Consider the following 18,291-nt stretch of genomic DNA (forward strand, 5'->3'; position numbering starts at 1 on the left):
GGTGCTTAACACATGTCTACCAAATTGAGCATTCATTTTCGGTTGCTGCTGTTATCGTGTGTTTTGAAAAATATGTACAGTATTCAAAACTTAAAAATACTCATGAATGAAAAATGTTTTAGGAAAAAAATAAATGTTTTCATGCAATTATATTCAGTTTCACTATGTACATTTGAAGGCAAAATTTTTGTTTCCTGTAAAACAGATCATTGTTCTATAAGAGAATGTTATCCTAGTAAATTTGTTTTGTCTCCTCTTGCATTGCATTATTTTGCTCTATTCTTTTATTTTAAAGATTTATTTATTATTTATTTTGAGAGAGTGAGAATGAGAGAGAGAGAGAGAGTACATGAGAGGGGGAGGGTCAGAGGGAGAAGAAGACTCCCTGCTGAGCAGGGAGCCCGATGCGGGACTCGATCCTGGGACTCCAGGATCATGACCTGAGCCGAAGGCAGTCGCTTAACCAACTGAGCCACCCAGGTGCCCTATTTTGCTCTATTCTTTATTTTTGTTTGTAAATGACATGCCAGTTAAAATGAAAACCATCTCACATGTAGAAAAGAAGTCTGGATTTTAAAAACCAAAAACTAATAAAATCCTTTCTAAATGACATCATCTGATTCAAGTAAAAAAATGACTTAACCAGTAGTAATAAAAAAGACAAAACACATTTCATGAAGAGTACAAAGAGTACTATCTGCTGAGTGTTTTAGTTAACATGTTTCAGAATGCTGATGTATGTCTCATGAGGAATCTGAAGGGAAGTTTTCATAGCAGAAGGTGTTAAGGTGGTCTGTATTGACTTAAGTGGGGACCCAACTGGACTGTGAAACTGTGGGATGCCTATGGATTCAAGCTGCTTTTTAAAAAGGAACTCCCCACTGTTCAGACATCCTTCCTCATTTCCTCTCCCTTGAAGCTTCTCCTCTACTGACTTAGTTTCCAGAATTTCAGCATCTTTTCTCCCACTAAATAACTTTTCCATGTAATTGGTGTAAGTATTTTCCTTCTCAATCTGTGCATTCTTCCTTACCTCACAACAAAACTGATTTATGAGAAAGCAGTCCTCCCCTCCACCCATAAATCTCAAGAACATTGGTAGAAGGCTTCTAATTAGATAAATTTGGCATTCCTGTTTTTCTCAGCTTTCTGACTTTGATATCAAACTTTCAATTCTAATTGGGACACTGAGTTATTCAAGTCTTTTAATTTATCAACAGCATCAGTGGGGTCATGTTGTGAATTAAGTTGAATAGTTCCTGCAATAAAAGAATCAAAGTCAAATCCCTGATTCTTTCTCCCTTTCTTTTTCAGCCATTTGCTGTGATTCTTCCTCTGCAGCTATCTTGACTCTAACCAATCCATTCCTTTCACATTTTGTCTTGCTTTACTTATCAGATTTTTCTTTGCTTTGTTATTTCCGATTGGAAAGATACCTAATAAGTTTGGGTTCATAATAATGGTTAATTTCAGTATCTCTGAAAACTGTTATCTAAATATGATAATGACCTTGTTTTGTGGTTACAAATATGGCTACACTCCAGATCACAATATTTGTTTTCATGACGATCTGGGTACTGCCAACAAGGCTCAGTAGAGTAATTGGTATCAAAAGCAGGATCTGTCAAATACTTTTCATGATCTCCCTCCAAATATTTTTGAGGATTGACTTGTACTTCTTTATCAGTGACATCAGACAGAGCTCTTGGGTCAAGCTGAACTTCATCAATATCTAAGCTGTTATGTATAGGCCAATCATATTCTGAAAATTGACAATCATGGTACATTTCCCAGTTATAAATATGACCATGAGTTTCATCCATAAGCAAAATATCATTGACTTCATCTTTAATATGAAAAGGATGACTTGAAATTGGCTCATCCATTGGAAAAGAAAATAGGCTCATGTAAGGATGAGAAAGTGCTTCCCCTGTCAACTGATCTATGGGGCTAAATGTCAAAATTTGTTCCAGGAAATCCAGTGCTTCTTGACTAATTTCTTGACAAATTTGTTCCAGGAAATCCAGTGCTTCTTGACCTTGAGTTAAAGGTTTGTGTGGCTTAGTCACTTCATTTCTAATGTGAACTAGAATTACACTGAGAATCTCCTGATTATCTATCTACCTCACATACAACAGGAATAGATTCTAAAATCAGCTGCATCTGTTCATGTTCACCTGCAAAGAGGGTTTTAACAGTCAGCATTTCAGCAAAGATGGAGCCTGCAGCCCACATATTGATAGCTTTAATACAATTATTAGGAGAAAGTAATAGATTTGGAGACCTATGCTTTTGGGTAATCAGCCCTTCAGAAAGATGACCCTTATAGGAATAATAGAGATCCATGGTCCATTCAAGACCAAAGTCACCTATCTTCAGTTAATAGTCTTCACTATTAACAATAAGTTTAGCTGGTTTGAGATCTCTGTGCTGTACATTTGCAGAATGAATATAATTGAGACCACATAACAGCTGATACATGAAAAGTCTGGCATGCTCTTCCAGTAAAGGGCCCTGCTCCAGCACATTAGACAAATCTGTTTCAATATACTCCTGAACAACATAAACACTATTCAGTTCGGTAAGAAAACCTGCATCATCTGTTAACTGGCTTCCACTGGGCCCAAGAATTTCAAACACATAATGTTATTATGGTTAAGTCTTCTAATAATTTTGATTTCACATAGAGCATGTTAGGCAATCTGGGGATCAGTAGGACGATTTTCTTTTTTTTTTCTTTTTTCTTTTTCATTAACATATAATGTATTCTTTGTTTCAGGGGTACAGATGTGTGATTCATCAGTCTTACACAATTCACAGTGCTTACCATAGCACATACCCTCCTCAGTGTCCATTACCCAGCCAATCCATCCCTTTTCCCCAATCCACTCCAGCAACCCTCAGTTTGTTTCCTGAGATTAAGAGTCTCTCATGGTTTGTCTCCCTCTGTGATTTCATCTTGTTTCATTTTTTCCTCTCTTCCCCTATAATCTTCTGCCTTGTTTCTCAAATTCCACATATCAGTGAGATCAGATGATAATTGTCTTTCTCTGATTGACTTCTTTTACTTAGCGTAATACCCACTAGTTCCATCCACACCATTGCAAATGGCAAGATTTCATTTTTTGATGGCTGCATAATATTCCATTGTGTATATATACCACCTCTTCTTTATCCATTAGTCTGTCGATGGACATCTGGGCTCTTTCCATATTGTGGCTATTGTGGACATTGCTGCTATAAACATTGGGGTACATGTGCCCCTTCGGATCCCTACATTTGTATCTTTGGGGTAAATACCCAGTAGTGCAATTGCTAGGTTATAGGGTAGCTCTATTTTCAACTTTCTGAGGAACCTCCATAATGTTTTCCAGAGTGGCTGCACCAGTTCGCATTTCCACCATAAGTGTAGGAGTGTTCCCCTTTCTTCACATCCTCATCAACATCTGTTGTTTCCTGAAATGTTAATTTTAGCCATTCTGACTAGTGTGAGGTGGTATCTCATTGTGGTTTTGATTTGTATTTCTCTGATGCCAAAAGATGTTGAGCACATTTTCATGTGTCTCTTGGCCATTTGGGTATTTTCTTTGAATAAATGTCTGTTCATGTCTTCTGCGCATTTCTTGATTGGATTATTTGTTCCTTGGGTGTTGAGATTGATAAGTTCTTTATAGATTTTGGATACTAACCCTTTATCTGATATGTCCTTTGCAAATATCTTCTCCCATTCTAACAGTTGTCTTTTTTTTTAAGATTTTATTTATTCATGAGAGACAGAGACAGAGACAGAGACAGAGAGGCAGAGGGAGAAGTAGGCTCCCTGCAGGGAGCCTGATGTGGGACTTGATCCCAGGACCCTGGGATCATGACCTGAGCCAAAGGCAGAAGCTTAACCATCTGAACCACCCAGGCGCCCTGTCTTTTGGTTTTGTTGACTGTTTCCTTTGCTGTGCAAAAGATTTTTATCTTGATGAAATCCCAATAGTTCATTTTTACCCTTGCTTCCCTTGGCTTTGGCAAAGTGTCTAGGGAGAAGTTGCTGCGGCTGAGGTCAAAGAGGTTGCTGCCTGTGTTTTCCTCAAGGACTTTGATGGATTCCTGTCTCACATTTAGATCTTTCATCCATTTTGAACCTATTTTTGTGTGTGGTGTAAGGAAATGGTCCAGTTTCATTCTTCTGCATGTGGCTGTCCAATTTTTCCAACGCCATTTGTTGAAAAGACTGTCCTTTTTTCCACTGGATAATCTTTTGTGCTCTGTCAAAGATTAGTTGACCATAGAGTTGAGGGTCCATTTCTGGTTTCTCTATTCTGTTCCGTTGTTCTACCTGTCTGTTTTTGTGCCACTACCATACTGTCTTGATGATTACAGCTTTGTAATAGAGCTTAAAGTCTGGAATTGTGATGCCACCAGCTTTGCTTTTCTTTTTCAACATTGCTGTGTCTATTCTGGGTCTTTTCTGCTTCCATACAAATTTTAGGATTATTTGTTCCATTTCTGTGAAAAAAGTTAATGGTATTTTGATAAGGATTGCATTAAATGTGTAGATTGCTCTAGGTAGCATAGATATTTTAACAATATTTGTACTTCCAATCCATGAGCATGGAATGTTTTTTTCCATTTCTTTGTGTCTTCCTTAATTTCGTCCATGATAGTTCTATAGTTTTCTGAGTACAGGTTCTTTGCCTCTTTGGTTAGATTTATTCCCAGGTATCTTATAGTTTTGGGTGAAACTGTAAATGGGATCAACTCCTTAATTTCTCTTTCTTCTGTGTCGTTGTTGGTGTATAGAAATGCAACTGACTTCTGAGCACTGATTTTATATCCTGCACTTTACTGAGTTCCTGTATGAGTTGTAACAGTTTTGGGGTGGAGTGTTTTGGGTTTTCCACATAAAGTATCATATCATCTGCAAAGAGTGAGAGTTTGACTTCTTCTTTGCCAATTTGGATGCCTTTTATTTCTTTTTGTTGTCTGATTGCTGAGGCTAGGAGTTCTAGTACTATGTTAAACAGCAGTGATGATAGTAGACATCCCTGCCATGTTCCTGACTTAGGGGGAAAGCTCTCAGTTTTTCCCTATTGAGAATGATATTCGCTATGGGTTTTTCATAGATGATTTTCATGATATTGAGGTATGTACCCTCTATCCCTACCCTGTGAAGAATTTTAATCAAGAAAGGATGCTGTACTTTGTCAAATGCTTTTTCTGCATCTATTGATAGGATCATATGGTTCTTGTCCTTTCTTTTATTAATGTGATGTAATGTGTTGATTCACTTGCAAATGTTGAACCACCCTTGCAGGACAGGAATGACTCTCACGTGGTCGTGGTGAATAATCCTTTTAATGTACTGTTGGATCTTATTGGCTAGTATTTTGGTGAGAATTTTTGCATCCATTTTCATCATGGATATTGGTCTGTAATTCTTTTTGTTGGGGTCTTTGCCTGGTTTGGGGAACAAGGTAATGCTGGCTTCATAAAATGAGTTTGGAAGTTTTCCTTCCATTTCTTTTTCTTTTTTTTTTTTTGGAACAGTTTCAGAAGAATAGGTATTAATTCTTCTTTAAATGTTTGGTAAAATTCCCCTGGGAAGCCATCTGGCCCCAGGCTCTTGTTTCTTGGGAGATGTTTGATTACTGCTTCAATTTCCTTGCTGTTTATGGACCTGTTCAGGTTTTCTATTTCTTCCTGATTCAGTTTTGGGAGTTTATACATCTCTAGGAATGCATCCATTTCTTCCAGATCATCTAATTTGTTGGCATATAGTTGCTCATAATATGTCCTTATAATTGTTTGTATTTCTTCAGTGTTGGTTGTGATCTCTCCTCTTTCATTCATGATTTTATTTATTTGGGTCCTTTCTCTCTCTCTCTCTCTCTCTCTCTTTTTTTGATAAGTATGGACAAGGGTTTATCAATTTTACTAATTCTTTCCAAGAACTAGCTCCTAGTTTCATTGATCTGTTCTACAGTTCTTTTGGTTTCTATTTCATTGATTTCTGTTGTGCTTTTTATTTTTTCTCTTTTCCTGCTGCATTTAGGCTTTTTTTGTTGTTCTTTCTCCAGCTCCTTTAGGAGTAGGGTTAGGTTGTGTATTTGAGAACTTTCTTGTTTCTTGAGAAAGGCTTGTATTGCTATATACTTTCTTCTTAGGACTGACTTTGCTGCATCCCAAGGATTTTCAACAGTGGCATTCTCATTTTCATTTTTTTCCATGAATTTTTTAAATTCTTCTTTAATTTCCTGGTTGACCCATTCATTCTTTAGTAGGATGTTTTTTAGCCTCCATGTACTTGAGTTCTTTCCAAATTTCCTCTTGTGATTGAATTCCAGTTTCAAAGCATTGTGGTCCAAAAATATGCAGGGAATGATCCCAATCTTTTGGTACTGGTTGAGACCTGATTTGTGACCTATGGTGTGATCTATTCTGGAGAATGCTCCATGGGCACTAGAGAAGAATGTGTATTCTGTTGCTATGGGATGGAATGTTCTGAATATATCTGTGAAGTCCATTTTGTTCAGTGTGTCATTTAAAGTCTCTATTTCCTTGTTGATTTTTTGCTTAGATGATCTGTCCATTTCAGTGAGAGTGGGTGTTAAAGTTCCCTACTATTATTATCATTACCAGTGAGTTTCTTTAACTTTGTTATTAATTGGTTTTGGTAATTGGCTGCTCCCATGTTAGGGGAATAAATATTTACAATTGTTAGATCTTGTTGGATAGACCCTTTAAGTATGATAACTATTGAAAGATAAGAATGTAGTGCCATTGTATTGCCTGTAAGGTGACTGTTACTCTATGTTGTCTCTATTCCTTTCTGGTCTATGTTACTTTTAGGCTCTCTCTTTGCTTAGAGGACCCCTTTCAATATTTCTTGTAGGTTTGGTTTGGTGACCACATTCTTTTAGTTTCTGTCTGTCCTGGAAGGCTTGATGGCTACTTTTTTGTCAATGTAATTGTCGATAGCACACACACAAAAAATCCATTGCCTCCACAATCCAGTGGTTTTAAGTCCATATACCTAGAGCCCAGATCAAAACCATGAATATTTATGAGACTTTCAAATTTATCTGCCACTTTGGAAACTTTACTATTGCCTTTTCCTTTTTAATTGAGCTTGTGTAAACAAGGAATAAAACTGACATGAAAAGGAAAGATCTTTCAAAAAAGTAAAAGAAAAATAATTTTGCTTCCACAGCATGATGATTTCTTGATGTTCATTGCATATGCCACCAGGCCCATTGGGTTCCCCTTAGATTTAAAGCTCACAAAGCTCTCCTCATATTGAGAGTTAAAAAGATTGCTGTACTCATAGATCAAGAAAGGGACAGCAACTCTGCAGACATTTAAAGAAAACACTCAAGAAATTCAAACAATGAAATGGCATGTTATGCATTCAGATTTGCTGTGCTAAATGATTTAACATTCCACAAAAATGTGAATAAATATGCACATAACAGTCTTCAATGAACATTCTCCTCACAGTGCTGATACATTTAATGTTGGACTTGTCCTGAGCAGCATCATTATAAGGTTCTGTAAGCACTATTTCTGTTTTGCAACTTTTCTTTCTTTGTTGTTATATATTTCAACAGAAAGCTCTGGTGGCTGATGGTTAACACAAGATGTCTTCTGTTAGTGATCAGGTGGCTCCAGCTCAACACAATCACAACAATCACAATCAAAGCTACCGTCCATCTTATTCTGATACAACAGGGTTTCTCCAGCTCATTGAGGGAGTGCAAGGCTTGCAGACAGCCCACAGGTCTCTGGCTGTTCTGCCTGTAGCAGCCTCTCTGAAGCTCATTTTGCAATCACCACCATGTAACCCCAACCTAAGAGAGAGGGCCTATAATATCCTCTTAAAATTATTTGTATTTTTGAGGTTTTGGTTGTTATTTTCCTCTTATTTTTTATTTTATTTGTTTGGGTTCTTCACCTTTTCTTTTTGATAAGTCTGGCTAGAGGTTTATCAATTTTATTGATTTTTTTTTCAAAGAACCAGCTCTTGGTTTCATTAACCTGTTCTATTGTTTTTTTAGTTTCTATATAATTTATTTCTGCTCAAATCTTTATTATTTCCTTCCTTCTGCTGGCTTTAGACTTCATTTGTTGTTCATTTTCTAGTTCCTTTATGTATAAGTTTAGTTTGTGTTTTAAAATTTTTTTTGCCTCTTGAGGTAGATCTGTATTGCTATATGTCCCTCTTAGGACCATTTTACTGCACCCCAAGCTTTTGGACCATTGTGTTTTCATTTACATTTGTTTCCATGTATTTTTTTTTTAATTTCTTCTTTGATTTCCTGGTTGAGCCATTCATTGTTTAGTAACATGTTGTTTAGTCTCCATGTATTTGTGGTCTTTCCAGATTTTTTCTCGTGGTTGACTTCAAGTTTCATAGCATGGTGGTCAGAAGAGGTACATGGTATGAATTCAATCTTTTTATATTTGTTGAGGCCTGTTTTGTGACCTCTTATGTGATCTCTTCAGGAGATTGTTCCATGTGTACTCAAAAAGAATGTGTATTTTGCTGTTTTAGGGTGGAATGTTCTGAATGTATCTGTTAAGACCATCTGGTCCAGTGAGTCATTCAAAACCATTGTTTTGTTGTTTATTTTCTGTTTAGATGATCTGTGATTGATGTAAGTGGGGTGTTAAAGTCCCCTACTACTATTGTGTTATCATCCATTAATTCCTTTATGTTTGTTATTGTTTTATATATTTGGGTGTTCCAGGTTGGTTACATAAATATTTACAACTGTTATAACTTCTTGTTGGATTGTCTCCTTTATTAGTATACAGTGGCCTTCTTTGTCTCTGGTTAAATATTTGTTTTAAAGTCTATTCTTTTCTCAATTCCAGTGAGTATCCTTATGACAACTCTTTTAAATTCTCCTTCAGGCCTGTTACATATATCTGCTTCACTGAGATCTCTGGTTATGGCTTTATCTTTTTCTTTCATTTGGGATCAAATCCTTTGTCTTCCCATTTGTCTATGTCTCTGCCTTCTTCTCTGTGTTAGAAAAGCCAGTTATATCTCCTGCTCCTGAAATAATGGCCTTATGAAAAAGAGGTAATATCTTGCTCAGGACCTGGCACTTCAGGAAGTATCTCTGGTGTGCGCTGCATATGCTCTCCTGTTGTGTTCTGGCTGCTCTTTCCTTCAAGCCAGTCATCTGCAGAAGCTCTCCTTTCCTGCTGTGTGCAGTGTTTAGTTCCTGGCCTGAATGTAGCAAGTTTTAACTAGGTGTTCTCTGGCCTGCTTGTGAAATGAGACTTGACACCACCTCCAATGGAACTGAGGTCCTGTAAAACTCTCTGGTTTGGAAATATGGAGTGAGCAGGGGTTTGTGCTGATCTTCTGGGAGAGGAACCCCCCATACTGGGGCTGAGGCAAGCATGCTTGAAAAGGGCTGTCCCACAGGAGCACAAGGGGGTGGGGCTTCGTGTGATTAAGTTAAGCAGCCAGTGTCCATGCTGTGCCACTTCCCATAGGTGGTTTTGTTTCTGCTGAGGGGTGGGGGATGGATATGAGCCCCACCTACTCCTTTGTTCCTGGAGAGGTGTCTTTGTGAATGCTACCTCTCAGAGATGTGCTCTGAGGAGCAAATAATCTTCCCCCTTTGCGTTCCCCACACTCTTTAGATCACTGTTTCCATGCTGTCCCTAGGTTTTTTGCCAGACTTCTCTCAAGGAGCAGTACAGTGCCTTCTGGGCTCTATCCCAGCCAAGACCACTGACCTTTAAAATTCTAGGCTTTAATCCCCAATTGTTGCAAGAACTCACAAAATTCAATCCCTCTCATTTTCCACATCAATGGCTTTGGGGAAACAGTCTCTTCCTGCAATCTCGTGTGTGTTCCTCTCTCTCATGCCATTTTTGTGACCACAGTTCCCTCCCTTACAGATCAGCCGCAGTCCATTTCTCCCCTAAATCATGTCTCCATACTTCTTGCCTTCTTTTATGTGGCCTCTTCTCTCCCTTTGGTTGTGGAGTTTGTTATGTCAGTCTTCAGGTCAATTTCTGGGACATATAGGATAACTTGATAGTTATCTAGTTGTGTTGGTAGGATGAAGTTGTGTTGGTGGGATTTTCTGTTGCTTAGCAGTGGTTTAGTTTAGATCTCAAAGTCTTTGGTGTGCAGATGAAGACCAGATCTCCATGCATGCATAGTTCAGAATTAATACTGGGGTTTCATAAGGAACTTATAGGCTCAATGTCTTGATTTCATCTCTCTTCCTAATCTCTCCTGTGATTTCCAGTTTTTGCATCTCTTCAGTAATTTGTACAGATACTTGAAACAGTCATTCTACTATATTGGGTATTTCCATTCCCATGCCTGTGTTTAAGTTCAAGTGGAGGGAAATTTTTTTGCTGTTGTTTTCAAACTGCAAATTGTGTGATAGCTAGGATGTGAGGGATGGAGAAAGGAAAATAAACAAAACACAAAAGCAAAAATTCAAGTGTTTCTATAATCTTTGAACAGTAAGAGTTCCCTTTCTTGCTCCTTGATCCAGAAGTAGAGGGCTTCTATTTTGCTCTCTGATGCACCAATGCCCATTTATATGTTTCAGGTTATGTTGAGTTCCACTGGGGAAATGCTGGAGGGAAAATTATTCGAAATTACTACTGGATCAGTAGTGAGTTTGAATTGTAATCTTCTTTCTCTATCTTCCTGCTGACATACTTTTTAAAATTCTCAAATATTTACATCATACATTCTGTCCAGGTATCATTGTGCTGTGTGAGAGAGAAAGTGTGGCATGTATTTACAATGTTTTATGTGGAACCATAATCAATTTTGTTACAGTAAGTATCTTGGCCTTTCCCTGTATTCTTAGGTACACCACTTTTATACCATTAATCACACAGGTAAATCATACTATAAGATGTAAATAGTTCTTTCTATCCTTGTAAAAAAGGTCCTGAGTTTTGATGAACTTTGATTAGGATTACCCATCAACCTACTGATTTCTTATAGTAGTCCTAAGGGAGAAAAGAAATGCATACTAAGATATTACTATGAAGCACAAGTAAATTCACAACCATATGCTTTACAGTTTAAGGTTTTAAAATTTATTTAATTTGCTTCTAATAATGTTTGCAAATTCTTAAAATTTTATAGCTCAAATGTTTATTTTAAAGCATATTTTTATTTAACTAGACACCATTATTACTGCATTAAAGTAAAGCACACAATATATTATTTCTACATTACTTCCATTACAGGGCTTTTCTACATTAAAGACCTGTAATGTGACTTTAATATTGTTATTAAATCTTAATGTCATATAATAATGCTCTGAAGATGAAATATTTCTCATTTACTTTTCAGTGTAATGAATAGTAGTGTGTCAAGTGATAGCAGACATTTTTGCCTTCTATTTATATTGACAAAATAGAAAATACAGGAATGCAGGGCAAAATGTAGTCATCTGTGAATGAATGCCATTGGAAGTTATGATACAGACTTCTCTCCTCAATTAAAAAAATCCTGACAAAACAAACAAAGAAACAAACAAACAAACAACAACAACAACAAAAAAACAAGAGCAGATAGTAATTGTCCAGGTTCCATGATTTCTGGCCGGAGATCTTCATAATAGATTAGTTATTTTTTAAAAAGACTTATTGATTTATTTGAGAGAGAGAGAGAGAGAGAAAGAGAGAGAGAGAGGACATGATTGGGAGGGGCAGAGAGGGAGAGAGAATCTCAAACAGACTCCATGCTCAGTGCAGAGCCTGACACAGGGTTCAATCTCATGACCCTGAGATCATGACCTGAGCCAAACCAAGAGTCAAACGTTTAACTGACTGCACCACCCAGGCACCTCTAGATTTGTTATTTTTACTGCAAAATACAATACAGTTTCCTTTTATTATTGAAGATCATCATATTAAGTTCTTTCAAATGTGAAAGATAGCTTATTTCCTTAAGACAGTGTGCTGTTTTTGTTACTGATGTTCCTGGTTTTCAAGCTCAAGGATAGAATTTTTTTTTTTGTCTTTTGAACAAGCACTTAATATAGAGGACAAATTGAAGCAAGAGAAATATTAACATCTAGAGACCCAATGCTTATTTCAAAATGAATGGGTGGAATAAAATGTGCACTGGTTCTTTTTTTTTCTTTAAAAATGCATTTAATGTTACAAATATGCTTCTGATTACATTGATTTCATACTTAAGATTGTAAAACATGATGTTCTCATCATTACTATTTTCTAAGTATTCTTTTTTAATTTTTTTATTGACATATAATGTATTATTTGTTTCAGGGGTACAGATCTGTGATTCATCAGTCTTACACAATTCACAGTTCTCACCATAGCACATACCCTCCCCATTGTCTATCCCTTAGCCACCCTATCCCTTCCACACCCCCCTCCACTCCAGCAACCCTCAGTTTGTTTCCTGAGATTAAGAGTCCCTCATGGTTTGTCTCCCTCTCTGGTTTCATCTTGTTTCATTTTTCCCTCCCTTCCCCTATAATCTTCTGTATTGTTTCTCAAATTCCTCATATCAGTGAGATCATATATTTGTCTTTTGCTGATTGACTTATTACACTTAGCATAATACCCTCTAGTTCCATCCACATCATTGCAAATGGTAAGATTTCAATTTTTTGATTGCTGCATAATATTCCATTGTATATATATGCCACATCTTCTTTATCCATTCATCTGTTGATGGACATCTAGGCTCTTGCCATAGTTTGGCTATTGTGGACATTGTTGCTATAAACATTGGGGTGCATGTGCCCCTTGGGATCACTACCTTTGTATCTTTGAGGTAAATACCCAGTAGTGCAATTGCTGGGTTGTAGGGTAGCTCTATTTTCAACTTTTTGAGGAACCTCCCTACTGTTTTCCAGAGTGGCTGCACCATCTTGCATTCCACCAACAGTATAGGAGGGTTCCCCTTTCTCCACATCCTTACCAGCATCTGTCGTTTCCTGACTTGTTAATTTTAGCCATTCTGACTAGTGTGAGGTGATATCTTACTGAAGTTTAGATTTGGATTTCCCTGATGCTGAGTGATGTTGAACACTTTTTCACGTGTCTGTTGGCCATTTGGATGTCTTCTTTGCAGAAATGTCTGTTCATGTCTTCTGCACACATTTCTTGATTGGATCATTTGTTCTTTGGGTGTTGAGTTTGGTAAGTTCTTTATAGATTTTGGATACTAGCCCTTTATCTGATATGTCATTTGCAAATATCTTCTCCCATTCTGTCGGTTGTCTTTTGGTTTTGTTGACTGTTACTTTGCTGTGCAGAAGCATTTTATATTGATGAAGTCCCAATAGTTCATTTTTACCCTTGCTTCCTTTGAGTTCGGTGATGGTTCTTTTGTATCAATAAAATTATAGGACCCTGCTGTCTTACTGTTATGAACATCCCTGGTCACTATTTGTCTTGCTATTTTTTCCATTTTTTCCTCCTCTTTATTTATTCTATAACCTCTTCTTCCATGTGTTTCTTTTGTTCAGTAACACTTTTGATAATGACATTAAAAGGAACTTAGTGAGAATATTTATATATGTGTACATGTATTATTTATATACACAGTTAAAGTATATACACAGTTAATAAAATTGTATATATACAATACATATATAATATATGTATATTGTATTATATATAACTGTATATATTTGTGTGTATATATAAAATATATGTATACATATATATGTCCATATATGTGTCTCTCTATATATAAAATTGTATATATAGCATATATATTTGTGTATTTTAAAAGTTAATTTGTCCTGATTATTTATTTATTTATATCCTTATTTTAAAATAAATTTATTTTCTGCGATCTTAAGCTTGCTGTTTTCCTAAACATGGAATTAAAGCTGTCTGCATCTGGAAAAAATAAGAATATAAGTATCTGCTTTGAATCATATTTGTAAAAAGGTGATTTATAGATAGATGGAAAAATAAAAGTATACCATTATGAGAAAATGCGAAGATGGTATTCTCTATATAGTTTTGAAAGTCTTATCAAAGAATATAATACACCCAAAACATACTTTTTATTCCTAAAATTTGAGGAAATTTTTAGATATTAGAGAAATGTTTCCTGGCTTTCTATTGAGACAAATATTGGCTTAAGAAATCTGAAAACACCTAACAAAACATATACTAAAATTTATCCAGAATTCTGTGGTAGGTTGTTAAAAAAGTGTACAGTTGGTTACAAGAAAGAAAAATGTTGCTTTGATTTCAACTTTTACACTGTTCAACAAGCATACTTATTATTGTCAAATATTATTCCAGCCCAGCATTTTACACTGGAGCTTTTTTTTGTTGTTGTTGTTGATGGAGATGTTCTATATATGTGCTGGCCAATAGCCACTAGTCGTGTGTGGCTATTGAGCACTTGAAATGTGGCAAAACAACTGAGGAACTAATTAGAAACTACATCATACAGTACAGTTGTAGACATTGTTGCAAACACAAATGTAACTGTCAATAAGTTAGTGTTTATTGTATATTGCATTGTATTAAAATTTTATATTTATCTCATTACTCATATTCATTCCAACCTCCTTATTATATTGTTTATGGTGGAAGAAACCATGGTTAAACTAAAGTAAGTTTTCCAAAGTCACACACTTGTTGAATGCCAAAAGTTGGCTTCATACCCAGGTATGTGTTATTTGAGAGCCTATTTTGGAGCCTGCACTATATATATTTTTTTAAGTCAGGATTATTGAAGTATAGTTTACATATAGTAAATTCACCATTTAGAGTATACAGTTCTACAAATTTTAACATGTATGCAGTTATGTAGCCATCATCACCAAAATGAACATGTAGAAAATTTCCATCACTCATAAAGTTCATTCTTGCCCCTTTGTGAACAATCGCTCCACTCACTCTTAGCAATTACTGATCTGTTCTTCTGTACCTATGGTTTTACCCATTCAGGAATGTTATATAAACAGAAATATATGTTATATGTAGCTAATTTGTGGCTTCTTTACATTCATCAATGTTGTCTTTATCAGTAGTTGTTTCTTTTTTATTGCTGTGTAGTATTCCATTTTATGGACATGGCACTTATATCTACTCACAAACTGAAGGATATCTGTTGTTTCTAGTTTTTGCAAACTATGAATAAATTTTCTATAAACATCTTTGTACAAGTTTTTGTGTGATTATCCTTGTACAATTTAGAAAAACACCCATCAGTAAGATTCTGAATTAAATGGTGAATGCATATTTAATTTTATTAGACAATGCCAAACTGTTTTCATTAGTAGTTGTATCATTTTAAATCCCCATTAACAATGAGTGAGAGCTCCACTTGGTTCATATCCTGGACAGAATTTGATACTGTTAGTTTTTTAAAAAAATAATTATTTTGGGCATTCCAATGAGTGTGATTTGTTTTCTAGTTGTTGTTAATTTGCATTTTCTGAATGACTAAGAATGCTGAGCATCTTCTTTATGTGCTTATTTGCCATCTTTATGTCTTTGGTGAACTCTCTTCTAGAGCTTTTGTCATTTCTTATTGGGTTATTTTTTTCTCATTATTCAGTTTATGTGTTCTTTATATAATTCCTTTATCAGATATGTCATTTTCAAATGTTTTCTTTCAGTTTTTGAATTATCTTTTCATATTTTAATGGTGCTTTATAAGAACCAAAGTTTTAAATTTTGGTGAAACCTAACCTATAAATTTTTAATTATGTTTTTTTCACTTTATCTAAGAAATCTTCACTTTATCCAAAGTCGCAAGATTTGACTCCCCCAAAACTTAACTATTAATAGTGTACTATTGATGAGAAGCCTACCAATAAACAGTTGATTAACACATTTTGTATATGTGTTGTATACTATATTTTTACAATAAAGAAAGCTAGAGAAAAGAAAATATTATTAAGGAAGGAAGTATGGTACTGTACTGTATTTATCTAAAGAAATCCATGTGTAAGTGGACCCACACAGTCCAAACCCATGTTGTTCAAGGATCAACTAACCGTATTAATTGGCTAGGGTGGTTACAACAAAGTACCACAAACTACTTGGGTTTAACAACAGAAATTAATTTGTTCACAGTTCTGGTGGCTGGAAGTCTAAAATCCAGGTGTCAGCACAGTTCTTTCCTTTTGAAGGCTATGAGGAAATGATTTTTTTCCATGCCTGTCTTCTTGGCTTATAGACAATCTTCTCTATATGTCTCTTCACATTTTCTTACCTTTATGCATTCTCCTGTGGCCAAATTTTCCCCTTTTGTAAGGATACCAGTCATATTGTGTTAGAACACACCCTAATTGACCTAATTTAAACTTGATTACATCTATAAAGACCATATCTCCAAATGAGGTCATATTTTAAAGTACTGAAGATTAGGACTTCAACATATGAATTTGAGGGTGGGCACAATTCAACCCATAGCGCTCCACCTTCTGCCCTCCTAAATTCATATCCTTCTCACATGGAAAGTGCATTTACCCCATCCCAACCGCCCCCAGAGCCTTAACACATTTCAGCATCAACTGTAACTCTAATACTTATCTAAACCCCATCTAAACTGGCTTAAGGGTGAGATCTGGGAATGATTCATCCTAAGGCAAAATTCCTATTCATCTATGACCCTGTGAAACCAGACAAGTTATCTGTTGCTGTAATATAATGGTGGAACAGGGTAAATATCCCCATTCTAAAAGGGAGATATCAGAAGGAAGAAAAGGGTCAATGGGGTTTTAAGCAAGTCAGAAACTTAATGGGAGAAATTTAATTAGATTTTAAGGCTTAAAAATAATCCTTTTTTTGCTCCAAGCTCTGTCTTCTGGGCCCACTTGGTGGCAAGCCCGCCCCTTGTTCCTGGATAGTGGCTTCACCCCCTCAGCCTGTACCCCCCTGGAATCAGGTGGCATTGGCAGCCTCACCAGACTCTGCATCTATGACTCTGTCCTCAGAGTCATTCTTCCTTCATTTTGTTCCATCTCTGTTTTCTTCAATTCAGGCTGGCTTTGTTTATTATGGTATAACATTCTCAAAAACTTTGTTAGCCACTCTTACAATTCATGACTTCAAGCCATCAAGCAAAATGGTCCTCCACATCTTTTCTGTATAACCAAATCTCTATTCTTTCCTATGTTAAGATGGTGTATTGTATCCATGAGTCATAGCTTTTCTCTTTAGCAAACAGTTGTCCATTAGTACCATTGGCCTTGTTTCCAGAGCATACTATCTGGATAGGCTGAGAATTTTCCAGATCTTCAAGTTTTGGTTCCTATTTACTCAATAATTCCACCTTTAGTTACCTCTGCCATCTCTCATTTTTCTACAAGCAGCAAGGAGAAACCAGGCCGCCATCGTAGCACTTCTGTTTAGAAATCTCAACTAAATACCCAAGTTCATTGCTTAACAAAGTTCTACTTTCCATCCAATAGACCTCAATTCACACAATTTCTCCGTCATTCTATAACAAGGATCACAATTCCTCCCATTTCCAATAACATTTTCCTCGTATTCATCTGTGACCTTACCAGAAGCACCTTTAACACCCATATTCCTAACAATATTCTGTATGACAAACTGTACTCTCAAATATGGTAGGATATTTCTTTATAGCTATCCTCTTTTCTTCTTGAGCTCTTACCTGAATCGCCTTTAACAACCAAATTTCAACCAACAGTCCCTTCATCACAACCCAGGCTTTTTCTAGTATGTGCTTTAAAATTCTTTCAGCCTCTACTAATTACCTAATTCCAAAGCCACTTCCACATTTTTGTATATTTGTTACAGCAGAGCCCCATGACCTGGTACCAAAGTCTATGTTAGTTTGTTATAGCTGCCATAACAAAGTACTACAGATTAAGAAGCTTAAACAACAAAAATTTATTATCTCACAGTTCTAGAGGCTAGAAATAAAAAAAATCAAAGTGTTGGCATGAAAAGATGTTCAACATGCCTGATCATCAAGGAAAAACAAATCAAAACCACAATGAGATATCACCTTACATTTGTCAGAATGGCTAAAATAAAAAAGCACAAGAAGTAACAAGTGTGGGAGAGAATGTGGTGAAAAAGGAATCCTCATGCAATATTGGTAGGAATGTAAGTTGGTATAGTCACTGTGGAAATCAATATGGATGTTTCTCAAAAAATAAAAATAGAAATACATATGATCTAACATTTACCCAAAGAAAATGAAAACACTAATTCAAGAAGATATATGCACCCCTATGTTTATTGCAGCATTATTTATAATAGTCAGGATGTAGAAGCAACCCATGTCCACTGATAGATGAATGGGTAAGGAAGATGTGC

General features: G+C 36.0%; 1 protein-coding gene and 1 pseudogene across 1 annotated transcript in view; one reads left to right on the forward strand and one right to left on the reverse strand.

Annotated features, from left to right (window-relative positions):
- Positions 1 to 18,291, forward strand: part of DACH2 (dachshund family transcription factor 2) — a 907,788-nt gene that overhangs the window by 553,638 nt on the left and 335,859 nt on the right. The window lies entirely within an intron of this gene.
- On the reverse strand, positions 710 to 17,334 carry LOC112834589 (mitogen-activated protein kinase 6 pseudogene; annotated as a pseudogene).

Source organism: Callorhinus ursinus, unplaced genomic scaffold (assembly GCF_003265705.2).
Source record: "Callorhinus ursinus isolate GAN/ISIS: 27379988/994484 unplaced genomic scaffold, GSC_fseal_2.0 scaffold40, whole genome shotgun sequence".
NCBI lineage: Eukaryota > Metazoa > Chordata > Mammalia > Carnivora > Otariidae > Callorhinus > Callorhinus ursinus.